Raw genomic sequence first — 12871 nt, 5'->3', positions numbered from 1 at the left:
AGCATCACCTGTAGTAGAGTATAGAATCAAAGGTGGCACGAAGCCAAGATATGACAGGGCTCAAATTAACCTCGGCCCACTGCCACCCTCACCAGATGATGATGTATTAATAGACAAGTGTGAAGCAGCATTTATTTGCATGTATCATTAGCAGCTAGACACCTAACATGCTGTAAGAGGGAGAGCGGGGCGGGGGGGGGGGGGGGGGGGGGGGGGGGGGGGGGGGGGGGGGGGGGGGGGGGGGGGGGGGGGGGGGGGGACTATTGTAAGCCACCGTGCTGAAACTCAGAAAGTACCTCTCCTTACTGCCATGATGCCTTCATACATAATACGTTATATATTACATATTACGGTAAATATTCCTTTCAGAAATGCAGTACATACAGTAGGAGGGTTAAATACTAAGAACGCTGGTTGTTGGAAACCTGCAGGTGCATTGTACATCTGTACGTTATTTACCTTACTAAAGCCACTCATGTTTTCAACCAGACATCTGATATTTCCCAACAGGCAGAGTGAGCGCCAGAAGAGGGAGACAATGTGTAAATCAACACTTCCACTGATGGAAGAGTTCTTCCCATTTATTTCCACCCATCGTGTAGCAGATGCAGTAGAACTAACAAAGTGTCAGGCTCATCTCACCGCGTGAAGGCTCTCACATCTCCCAACGTTGTGCAATTGGTCGCTGTGAAGAGAAGATGATGCAACGTAGTAGGAGGTATGCAAGCTATTACTCCATCCAAATACAATTTGTACTTTCAGGACGTTGTTTGTGCAGGCAAATTCAGCAGGAAATGTAGTTTGTGCTACCGTTGGCTTTGATTGGTCCAGTCAAGTATCATGTGATCACATTAATAACAACTTCAAAAACACATGAGTTTAACTGTTATTCTGACGTTTTACCTGATTGTGCAAATGTTGAAGAGGGGGTTAAAAAGACATATTACCTCATTCAGTTGTCAATCCTGATAAATTTGGACTTCTAATCTGTAAGAGGATTAACTACCTTCCCTGTTTACACGTGCAAACACCCCCCCCCCCACACACACACACACACACACACCCTGTCACACACATACAGCCATTCAGTGTTCCTTTTACGTCACTTACTCTAGTATGACCAGACACAGTGGCTCTCCCTGCCTGTGCTGCCTGATGCACAGCATTCATCTCACTATTAAATGGATTTGGTTTGTTTTTGTTTTATTTGGCTCCTAAATCAGAAACATTTCTTCAGTTTATTTCTGATGGAAGAATTATCTCTGTTGTTGACTTTTAGTTTGCTTTTTTGTATCTTCTTTCCTGCGATTTGTTGCTAAGGACTGACAGTGACACCAGTTTGACATAGTGGCTCTAAAGTAAACCAATCGTTGCTTTGCTTTTTGAAAAGGGGCCGATGCGCCTTTAACAAGCAGTAGATGGTCAGGTGACTTGGCAGAAAAAAAAGGCTTTGTTGCAGAAAGCAGCCTCTGCACACACAATAATCGGCAAAAAAGAGCTTGTAGTAAAGAGAACAAGAGAGCAAGAGAGAGGTGAATGCAGAGTTCACAAATAGCACTGTTACATGGGAGGAGTCGCAATAGCAAATCAAGGAGAAGACGGATGAAAGCGATGTTGTGGCCATCGTACTGCAGTCTGCCTGAGTTCTTCTCGAAGCTGAAACTGTATTCTTGTAAATACTGGGAGCGCTTGTCCAAATCGAGGAAATTTTAACTACATGTCATTAAATCAACGATGGCCATTATACGTCAGCGGCGTAAATATAACCAATCAGTACAACTGCTCTTGTTTTAGAAGCCAAAACACTAAAATAGCAGTGAAGAGGATTAGGGAGACACATAAAGGTTCCGGCTTAAATGCCTCGTCACCTTTTCCCATTAACCGGACAACAGCGTCTGAGACACTGACACGGCAGATAACGCCATACCTGATAGATAATGCCAGACCTGCTAATAGAATCCAGGGAGTTCTCCACGTTCATTCTTCTGGTATCGTGCTGTCATTTCAGAAGGAAACGGGAAGGGTAATGGTGACAGAGAAAGTCTCAAATGAGCTCTCTGTAGACGTACTGTACCGCATGCCTCGTAGCAATGGACAACAGGGGTTCATACTAATGAGTCCTTAACAATTTCAGGACCAGGTTTTTCTATCTTGCACCACGGTCTACCCGGCTTGGACCAGGAGCGGGACTGGATGCCAGAGGCAGACCCAGGAGAGGACACAGTATCCTATTGTGCATTACAAAGAAGTCTACAGGGAGCTGCAGAGATCTATTTTTCCACAGTATGAATCATAGACAGTTTTTGTTGGGGTTCATGTCTGGTGCCCGTCTGCTGCCATGCCCTTTCTTACATTGCCATCTTGGTTATCTGATGCATCTCTGATGTAAGGAATTAAGCTGCTGTGTCCCTCTTAGAATTTCTGGCCATGACTCAATGGTTCTCCTCATGGGCGCCAGCAAAGAGTCTGCATCTGCCGGAGTTTTTGGTTCCTCTTATGGCTTTCAATCTCTTTGGAAAGAGATATACTTCCAGATTTTTACAAATATCTCAAATGTATCACTGTATAGACCCAAATTTGCTATGTTTATATTGTCAGCAAAATGTAGTTTATGCAAATATTTCACTTCACACTGTGTGTGACAAAATAAGCGGGTGTTCTGTTCCCCATTATATAACCAAAAGTTGAAACGACAGTTGTTAAACATTCTTTTATTCATTTTCCAGCAGACCTAAACTTGAGAGCAGTGTTCCAAACAAACTACAGAGGTTTACATAGGCAAAATGGATTTCAGTGTGTGTCTAAGAAATCAGTTCTCCCTATCAAATATCCACGAGAAGAACAAATAATCGCCCTAAAGAGTTGGAATTGTATTACCTATGTAAATGCAGCCAGAAGGAAAACAAACAGCTTATTCAAATAACTGCCTGTGAAGTGTAGTTTTTTTTATGCCTTTGTTGTCCTGGGTAACAGGCATCTTCATTACAAGGCAATGCATACTGCATTAAGCAGTTTGGCAAGACACTGGAAATCTGTCCAATGGAAAATTAAATGATTACACTTGCATGTACCACTGTAAAAGTTGAGTCATTCCATTTTCACAATCTGAAACTGAAACTGAGAGTGGGAGAGTCCCACGCCTGATGGTGTGTCTTAACTAGAGACCGGCTTATAAAGGATTTTTAAGGCCGATACCAACACGAATATTTGGTTATTAAAAAATCTGATATGCCTATTTATCGGCCAATATATACATTAAAAAAAAAAATCCAGAAAGCCGAACAAAACATATACAGATTTCCCTAATATTAGTTATTTATGAGTTCTCACTAAAATAATATGATAATAATTTGTTTTATTGTCACAACAGAACAGAGAAACATCAAAACATATCAACGTTCTGATAAATAAATCGTATAAAAATACATAACTTAAGAAATGAAAAAAGTCCTTTGAACAAAATCACATTAACAAAAAAAAAAAAAATCTGTGTTGCTAACAGGGACGTGGTAGAGTGTCCTCTGGTGGACGGACACCAACACTCATAACATGGATGACAGTCCTTTTTTTAAAATATTCATTTATCAAAATCATTTATTAAATGATTCTCATTTATTAAATGATTCTCATGAATTAATATTTTTAAAAAAATGTTTATTTTTCCTTAAAAATCTGCCATTTTAAATGCCAATACTGATATATCGGGAAATGCCTAACATCAGACGCTAATATTGGCCCGCCGATATATCAGTCGGGCTCTAGTCTTAACTATTAAACCAAATAGGTTCAAAAGTGATGAAAGTTATGTTTTTTGTTTTCTAATTGCAGAAATGGACAAGTCTTCCGAATGCAGCTTTTCTCAAAGGCATCCTCCCCAGGGAACTGGTTTCAGATGGTGTCTTAGAGTATAAAATCCTGTCTAGCACCATTTGAAATCGGTGTTCTTGAGCGGGAACAGACATCAGGAACAATGACAGTGACAACTTCATTCACTAAGTTGGAAGAAAGTTAAGGATACCAGTTTGGTGGCATTGTTTGTTGGCATCAACATCTTTAACAAACTATTCCAGATGTAATATGTCATGTCAATCAGTTGGGTTCTGTGGACCAGTGCTCTGTACAGCTTACTCTCTCCAGTGATGTTGGGAGCCCAGTCTTCTAACCAGCTGGACACTCCTTTCACCAAGGCTGACCGTTTTCATCTGGTGTTCAGAGTTTCCATCATGTCTAGCACCATTTGAAATCGGTTACAATGTGAAGGGACTACCAACAAAGCTTTTGCTTCAGCAGATGCATGACAAATTCCCTTAAAGTACCAGAAGATGGCAGCATTGAGCTGCCAGCCATGCTTTCTTCAAACGTTTTTCTTTTCGTAGAAACATTCAAGCAGTGAACTTGTCATTGGAGAACCCTGATCAGGTTCCATAGAGTTCCTTTTTCTTAGTCTGTTTGCTCTTTTTCAGAATTCTGTTCCTTCTTTAATCATGTTGCCGTCACTCAGCCGTGCTGTGTGCTACTTCCAGCGGCAGTTATTTTGTCTTGTTCATTTCCTCCAGGGACAGATGATAAACAGAGAATATCTAGTTAAATGCTTCACTAGTTCAGAGGCTGTGGATCCGGCCATTGTAGACCTGTCAAGGCACACCTTCTTTTTGTCTATATTTAAATGAAACATTTTTTTTTGGCAAATTAACATGTCAATATCAAATCAAATTTATTTATTAGTCACATACAATTATACGTATATTTGAGTATATGTAGGGAAATGCTTTGCCCACTGTCTCCATGGCTGTGCAATGTTTAAATAATATGAAAGAGATAGGAAAAGAAGAGAAGAAGATGGAATGCATGAGGTGTTCCAACATGCTTGTGCTCCTGCTACAGTCCTCATACAGTATCCGGATAGCTTGGGAGTAAAAACTTTTCTCTCTCTGTGTTGGCCCTCAGGCAGCGATAAGATTTCTGATACAAGGGTTGAGATCAGGAAATGATGATGGAGACTTCAAAGAAGACGAGTCCAAAGATTTCAGATCATTTGCAGCTTTATTCACAGGGTTAACTATGAAACGACTCCTTATTTGTGAGACACTTGTACTAGTTTGACACATTTTGTTCTATTCCTGCAACCTAGTGTCCCCTTCACGCTGACTCTGCCCTAAAAGCTCCCTGAGAATAGTTACGTTTGAACACGTTCATGCATAAATACCAACCTATCAGAGCGTAGGGCAGAGAAGAGGCAGTTGTTGGGGTGACTGAGATATCTGGGGATTTTCTTTACTCTGGACTTTACTCTCTTGATGTACTGTATATTTCCTTTAGGTTGGGTAGGGCACTCCTAGTGGTACGTTCAGCTGATCTCACTACTCTCTTTAGGGCTTTATGGTCTTGCTGAGTGCTATTTCCATACCAAGCTGTTATATTCCCAGTAAAAATAGCTTGGTATTATCATCTATTACCAGTTGATAGCTCCATACTGTATTTCCATTAATAAAGCAAAACTGGTTTCAATGAAAATGACACTGATCATGTTTTTTATGTTTATTTTAATAAAAATGTAACACTAGTATTTTGTGTTTGATATGATTAATGTTTAATTTCAGTATGCTTTTGCATCATTTAATTGTCACCACCGTGTCATCTCTGTCTGGTTTTAAAGTAGTTTAAGTTTGACATTAACAACTGTAGGTTGTTATTAATTCATTTCTAATCGTAGCCTGTCACCTCCCCAAGCCAAGACCAGAAGCAATTACTTTGAGTTTTTGCACTTTAAATGTAATTATAGCATGTATTGATTTAATTCATGCTTATCTTTAACCTACACGGTAAAGGTTAACTGCAGTTTGACAGAAAAAAACATTAATTAATTCATACTTTCAATGCAAATGTAGGCATGATTTACTTTTTTTTACTTTTCTTTTATCTCTTCTGTTTGTGGAAGTAACCTCTTTCAATGACCATATGGCACCTGTTCACATCAATGATAAATGAATGCATTTGAATGAGTTCATACACCCCTGGACTTTAGCTTAGATGTGTTCAGCAAGATTACTGCTCATTCAAACTATATTTCATGTCTCTGTGTTTTCTGTGTTATAGTTTTAGAACATTTTCAATAAATTTGTTTTTTAAAAATCTGAAGGGGACAAAAATGACCAGCTGAGTTGGTTGGTTGTCACCGGGATGCTAGAGTTCAGTAAGGTGACAGCTGCAGGAAAGAGGCTTCCTCCTAACCTACTGGTTGGGGTGGCGGAGAGACCTGAGACGCCTCTTGGAGGGGAGGGGTGTGAACAGTCTGATGATGACGCTTGCCCTGGATGGCCTCAATGGAGGGGAGTGAGGAACCGACAATGCATCGGGTCGTTTTCACCACCCTCTGCGGTGCTTTCCGGTCTTAGGCAGAACAGTTGATATACCAAACTGTGACAAAGTTAGTGAGGATGTTCTCAATGGTGCAGAGACCAAGATCTGAGGAGACAGGTGGACCTCCTTGAGTCTTCTCAGAAAGAAGAAACACTGGTGAGTCTTTTTGACCAGGGTAGAGGTGTTTAGGGTCCAAGAGAGGTTTTCAGAGAAGTGGACACCCAGCAACGTGAAGCTGGTGACACGCTCCACTTCCGTCCCGTTGATGAGAATATGTGTGTGTGTGTGCTAGCTTTAGACTTCCTGAAGTCAACAATGAGCTCTTTGGTCTCATTGGTTGTGGTCAGTGAACCAATATATTAGGTGCTGGATCTCCTCCCTGTAGGCCGTCCTATCATTGTCGCTGATGAGACCAATCACTGTAATGTTGTCTGCAAACTTGACAATAGTGTAAGAGCCGGGTGTTCTAGGTGAAGAGGGAGTAAAGGAGAGGGCTCAGCACAAGTATTGTGTCTTCAGCAGAAGTGTGACCTCACTGTTCATCCATGGCTTCTGATTAGGGAAAATGGTAATCCGTTTGATGGTGGTGACGCGGTTGATGTTTGAGTCAGTCCAGAACGGAGGAGACAAATCAATTGAATCATTGTCTGTGTGGGAGTCATGGGTGGCCTGAGTTCCAAAACACTCTCCAGTCAGTGTTTGGGGAGCAGCTTTGTATGCATCAGTCACATTTGTGTAGACTTGGGAGTGGATTCGAATCACCGGGCGGTACACAAATCATTCACTTTTTGTGAGCATTTCAGGATAGGGCGTTTGTCCTGCATTAGTGTTGTGCGGTAATAATCTGAAAAATGAGTTACTCATACTGCATTATATTGTGAGATAGGGCATGCCATACTGGAGGTCTCTGCTCTCCAAATGCCCTTCTGTTTTAGAGAGGTGTTAATTCAACTGTAGCCTATGGTCATTTTGGAGTTTGCGGTGCAGTTGAGTTGTAGCTGCTGTGTTATGCTAAAATAAATATACATAACTAATAATGTCTGTACTTTTTATTTTGTCCACCCCATTTCTATCAATAAGGTTAGTTCAAATAAGAGAAACACTTATCAGTGTCCCAGCATGAATTCGAACATAAATGGAATTTGTAAATAACAAACAAAATTAGAAGTTGCTGTACCAGCCAAATCCTATTTCTGTTGACACTGCAAGCATCATGCTGCTCTACTGTCGAATTACAGATCGGCCATCACCTTTAGCCTCATTTGACACTGTTGAACCACCAGCTTTACAGCTTCTCAATCTATCTCTGACATTTTCTGTCCCCAACCTAATAACCTTCTCAAACAGAATGATACGAGTTTTGGAGTGAAGTCCATGCTAAATCAAAAAGTCTTAAAATACAGAATGGCTAGCCTTGAAAGGGGTAGGTGTAGAAATCTCCAGACCCAGCAAACCTTATTTCTATGTCTGGTGTCTGCAAGAAGCCAATCTGGCAAATGGCTCAGGATATATTTTTAGCAGAGTGTGTTGCTATATTAACAATAAACAAGACGTTGTAGGGAAAGGTGAGTCATAAGGAGTGTTCTGATTAAACGTGACATGAGCAGCTGTGATGTGGTAATCGGGATTGGTTTCCTTGGTTTCATGCATTCAGATTTTTTCCCCTTGACCAGGCAGATGTGGGAGGAGGACTGACAATTAAAATGACAGATTGGTCATAGTAGGCATCAATATTGAAGCTTTAAAACTAGACTATGTGTCTTTGAAAAGAAGCAATGGCATTATCATTTTCTTACTAATTAAAAGTTTGATTCTTAAGCATTAAAAGGCGCCCTCGCTCTACTCTGTACTCTGAGAGGTTGTGCTGCTACGGCCTTAATTACTCTGGTATGACCAGTTTCTTATGTTAGCTAACTTTAGACAGATGTCACGTTGGGGTGTGTTTGAAAAAAAATACATTGTACAGCATGTCGTCCAACCATGTCGAAAGGATAAAGGTTTTTGTAATTGATCCAAAAGGCCACATATAAAGGCAAGGCAAAAAGTCGTCTGTTATGGAAAAGGGCGAGGTGCCATAATCGTTTCAATATGGTCTCTCTTGGAAAACATTCACAATCTTGCACACATTTGTACATGCAAGAGTGACAGAAGTAGCTAGGAAAAAAGACAGCTTGGGAGAGAAGTTCAAAACCTTTCTCACATCTACGCACCTCGGCGGCAGTTAATATCTGATTGTTGGTTTCCAGTGTGGGGGCGAGAGGGTTTCAGATGCTGTTAGACCATCCAACAAGCAGTTCTGTTGAAGTATAGTAGCTCCTTTGTGTCACTGTTCCGTGGTCCTTTTGTCTAAAGAGGCTGTTGTTCAGCTACATTTGCACATAGGCTAACTTTAAACTGACACTTATAGTTTTGGCATTCAGAATCAGAACCATCCAACTCAACAATGTTAATTTTTTAAATGTTAATGCAGTCATTGTAAGCGATATCTACATCAATCCTGATGTCTACATCATACGCATCAGGAGAAGGTGTGTGATATTAGGCCCCACACAATGTACAGTGTTAAGGGGGTTTTATGCTTCTGCGTCAACTCCAAGCCGTCGTGACCCTTTCGGAGTTCTGCGTCTGGGTTGAACGTGTTTCTTTGCATCGCGGTGTATTTCCCCGCCATAACGCTAGGGGGTGTGTGGTTTCTTGCAAAACTCTGCAATTTCCGACAACGGCGAACGAAAGAGAGAGAGAGAGAGTTTACGTTATGTTAGCAAGCAAACTTCAGTACAACTGCCCACAAAGTACTGCTTGCTGGTGAAGTGCAAATTCCCCGACACTGTAACCAAAATACATCTGAGTTTATTAGCTAAGCCTGTGTCAGTGAACTAGCATGTTGCTACTCCCCACAGTAGGCTGCTTGAAACGGTGTTTGGTGGTTTTTGCGCCCAACGTCTCCTTACAGAAAAAAACACCATTAAGCGCTTGAAACACCAACTATCAACACACAGGACAAGTTGACCAATCACAGTTCTTGCGGTCTGTGTAGCCTCAATGCAAATTGTTAGAATAATTTAGTTATCATGAATAGACAGGAACTACTAAAGTTATATTAAAGTTTGGTTTACTTGCAAGTAGAATCAGTTTACAGTACTCAGCATCAGTACAGAAAAATGACTGACCAAAAAGCTTTTGAACAGCTTGTAATTCAATGTAGACTGAGACAAATCTCTGTAGTCACAATATAGCGTCAATGTTGTCAGTCTGACCTGTTCTCTTCACAGTGTCACGCCGTGCTCCAGACAAGGACAAAACAGTGGCTCCCAGAGACCTGATGGCGACAGCAGTAACAGTGTTTTGTCTTATTGTAATGCAAACAGTTTTAACACTGATCGGAGCCCTACGGCGTAGGGTTCGGAGAGGGGTTTGGACAATGCAAAGGGTCTACTTGGGTACGATTGGACGCAGAAAAACAGCCTTTATAATACAATGACATTCATGGCCTTCTGTTAAAAGCATGTAAACATTTACTCTGAGATCCCTGCCACACTAATGACAGGGGATTTACACTTAACATCTGTTTCTGGGCTAATGTTGAGGTCTCGGTGGGAACTATTTGTGTCATGTTTGTCTTAACTTTAAAGACGTCCATCCGCCCTGCTGATGAGAACGACTTTAAAGACGAGCTTTACCAAGAAGTGTTTTTATTCTTTGTCATTCTTCTTTTTTTCCCACCACAGCAAAGTCTGTAGTGTCATAACCGCTCCCACCACACTCACGTCACTACGTAAGTGATTCACTAAAGATACATGAATCATGAGCAAAGCAATGTTTGCCTTAGTGTTTACTCCAGTCAGGTGGCCAGGTTTACTCTGCCAGCCACAGAAAAATGTGTTGACCTGAGTGTGTGTGTGAGTAGTGATTCCTGTTTACAACATGTGTGAAATTGCATCACTTCCTCTGTGGTGAGATCTCCCCCATATGTTTGATCATGTAGCTGGAACAGGACACAGGGAACGGTCTCATGCCAGGCTGATGGGTAGGTATCCTCCTCCTTGGGCCCTTACACACTATAAAGACTAATCTTCAAAAGGGAATGCAATGGGAGGCAGTTTAAAGTCTAGAATATAAGATGTAACAGATTTAAAACTTGGAACTTCTTTTTTAAGATCATTTTTTTGAGGCTTTTTCCCTTCATTCAACAGCGACAGTGGATAGACACTGAATGATTGAGGTCAGCCCAGAATGATTGATTTTTAACACAATAATGATGGATTATGTGAAAATTGGCCCCTGGGAAGAGACGTGTAAGAGCCCCCCCACACCCTGTCTACATATAACAAGACACCCAAAACCAGAGTCATCTTCTAGTAATCTTTTTACATTGTGTCTTTTTGGGATGATGCATTTCTGTATATGTTTTGCATCTATTTGTAGTCATGGTGCATCTTTTTGTTGTTGTTTTGCATTTAGTTTTGGAACGATATGTTCTATTTCTTTTTTGTTTTTCTTTTACATTTTGGTTTATTAATAGTCATTATGTGTCTCGTTTAACATCTGTCTTTAGTCATTATTAACTAATCTTGGGCATTTTGTGGTTGTTTTGCATCTATTTTATGTGTTTGAAGTCATTATGGGTCATTTGTAGTTTGTATGTGTATGTTTTTGATAATGTTGTGTTTTTTAGTATCTATTTTGTAAGTTTTGCATGTCTTTGCAGTCTTTGCGTTTGTAGTTGTTTTGTTTATATTTGTGATCATTTAGCATCTCTTCATGATCATTAAGGGGTTTTTCCCCTTGGACCCCTGGGCCTATGCCTGGGAGGCCGTTCAATATTCCGTCCATGGTAACACCGTCAAATTCAAGTAAACTCCCCATAAGTAGGCTCATCTATAAATTTGTACAGTATATAATGCCAATATATGTTTTGAAACACACTAATATGTAGTCGCAAGAACATCTAAAAGTTCCAGTATGTAAGGCTTATAAAACTTAATCTCTGTCATATTTGCGGAAACTGCCCCTGTGTTCCAGTAGAACTACATGCAGCAGGTAATTAAAAAAAAAAATCTGGCTCCTCAGGCACCTACAGCCTGTAATGAGATTTAGTGCGAATCAGGACCGGGGGGGCCACAGGAAGTAACGCCACCCAACATGGATTAGAGCACCTTTAAGCAAATCTTTGGACTAATTACTGTATTACACTACAGCTTTTATGACATGCATAAAGTCCATAGCTGTATATGTCATTCAACATATGTGACATAGTAAACAGGGAGTGGGGTATGCGCACAGACTGAAAACTAGTAACACACTGACCATCTTCAACAGAGAAGATAGAGATACATAAAATAAGAGAAACCTTAAGCATTAGATAATATGCTGTGTGGTCTTATGGAAGGTTTGTGTGGTGGTATTTTGTTGTGTTGTTTTGTTGCTTATATGTTTTAATGAGTACAGCCTGAGCTCTGCTTTACTGTTCATTGTTTACATGAAACAATGAACAGTTTTACTCAAGCGTCATCTGGCCTTCATGCACCAGTGTCCTTACCCAGTAATTTCCATTAGCTTATGTCAGAATAAAGTATTTTCATGCTCCAAGAAGCTAATTTTCATTTTATACATTTAGTGCATTCAATGTGTGTACATATGAGTGAACTGCCTTACTGGAGGGGTTACAGTTCTTTATAAATCTGTTAATAACGACTTAAAACATGCACATCCTATGAAATTAATGAACACACTAACCCATGTAACTAATACATGCTTCATATGAAGGGCCACACTTGTTTCCAAATGCATGTATGAAAACTCCTCTATCCATTTAAAACCATGTTACGTTGTACTATACTGTACATCATAAGAAATTGTTATGTTTTAGATAAAGTCTCGAAATGTAACATCAACGTCTTCATCATCTTTGAAGATTTGTTATATTACATATATATAAGTACAAAGTGAATTCATGTAATGAGATACACACATAGGATGGGGATGTCATCACCATGTTCCTGTGCTTTACAAACCGGATAGGAACGCATGGAAGCCCAAAGGAAAAAAACAGCAGGGGCTGATTGACATCTTGGTTGATGTCACGTGAATACATCTTCAGCCATAGCTCCTCATACCTAACCTCTGCCTCCTCGCCCATACCACCTCCATTTCCCTTACAATAAATCCCTTTGTAATCCATCCACTTTTGAATCTGGGTCTCTGTGACAATCACATGTTTGGGAGATACATGTTTTTCTTACAAGGTTTTCCGGCAGTGACAATACAGAATGAGCCAGGATGGGTGCGGTACCGTACTGTACTTGTTCAGTGGAAAAACAGGGTTTGAAAGAGGAGGAGAAATCAATGCTTATGATTTTACTAAGTGGAAAACTTGATGAGTTAGGGAGGACACTTAGTCTATTTCCTGCTCTCCCTTTATTTTGTCTCTTTACATCCTGTGGTGAAGCACATCTGACAAAAGACTGCTGGAGCTAGAAGAGGACCGGTAAAGCTGGTTAATCCTGATGCT

The 12871-nt window shown here is 40.5% G+C and overlaps 1 long non-coding RNA gene across 2 annotated transcripts in view; it reads left to right on the top strand.

Annotated features, from left to right (window-relative positions):
- Nucleotides 1-3070, top strand: part of LOC117943906 — a 5424-nt gene extending 2354 nt beyond the window's left edge. For both annotated transcript variants that reach the window (XR_004656455.1, XR_004656456.1), the window contains exon 3: nt 2135-3070. This is a non-coding gene — a long non-coding RNA (uncharacterized LOC117943906). The remainder of the gene's footprint in view (nt 1-2134) is intronic.
- Nucleotides 3071-12871: the final 9801 nt, after the last annotated feature.

Source organism: Etheostoma cragini, chromosome 4 (assembly GCF_013103735.1).
Source record: "Etheostoma cragini isolate CJK2018 chromosome 4, CSU_Ecrag_1.0, whole genome shotgun sequence".
Lineage (NCBI taxonomy): Eukaryota > Metazoa > Chordata > Actinopteri > Perciformes > Percidae > Etheostoma > Etheostoma cragini.
Note: the sequence above shows the minus strand (reverse complement) of the source record. Positions and strands in the feature narration are given on the sequence as shown.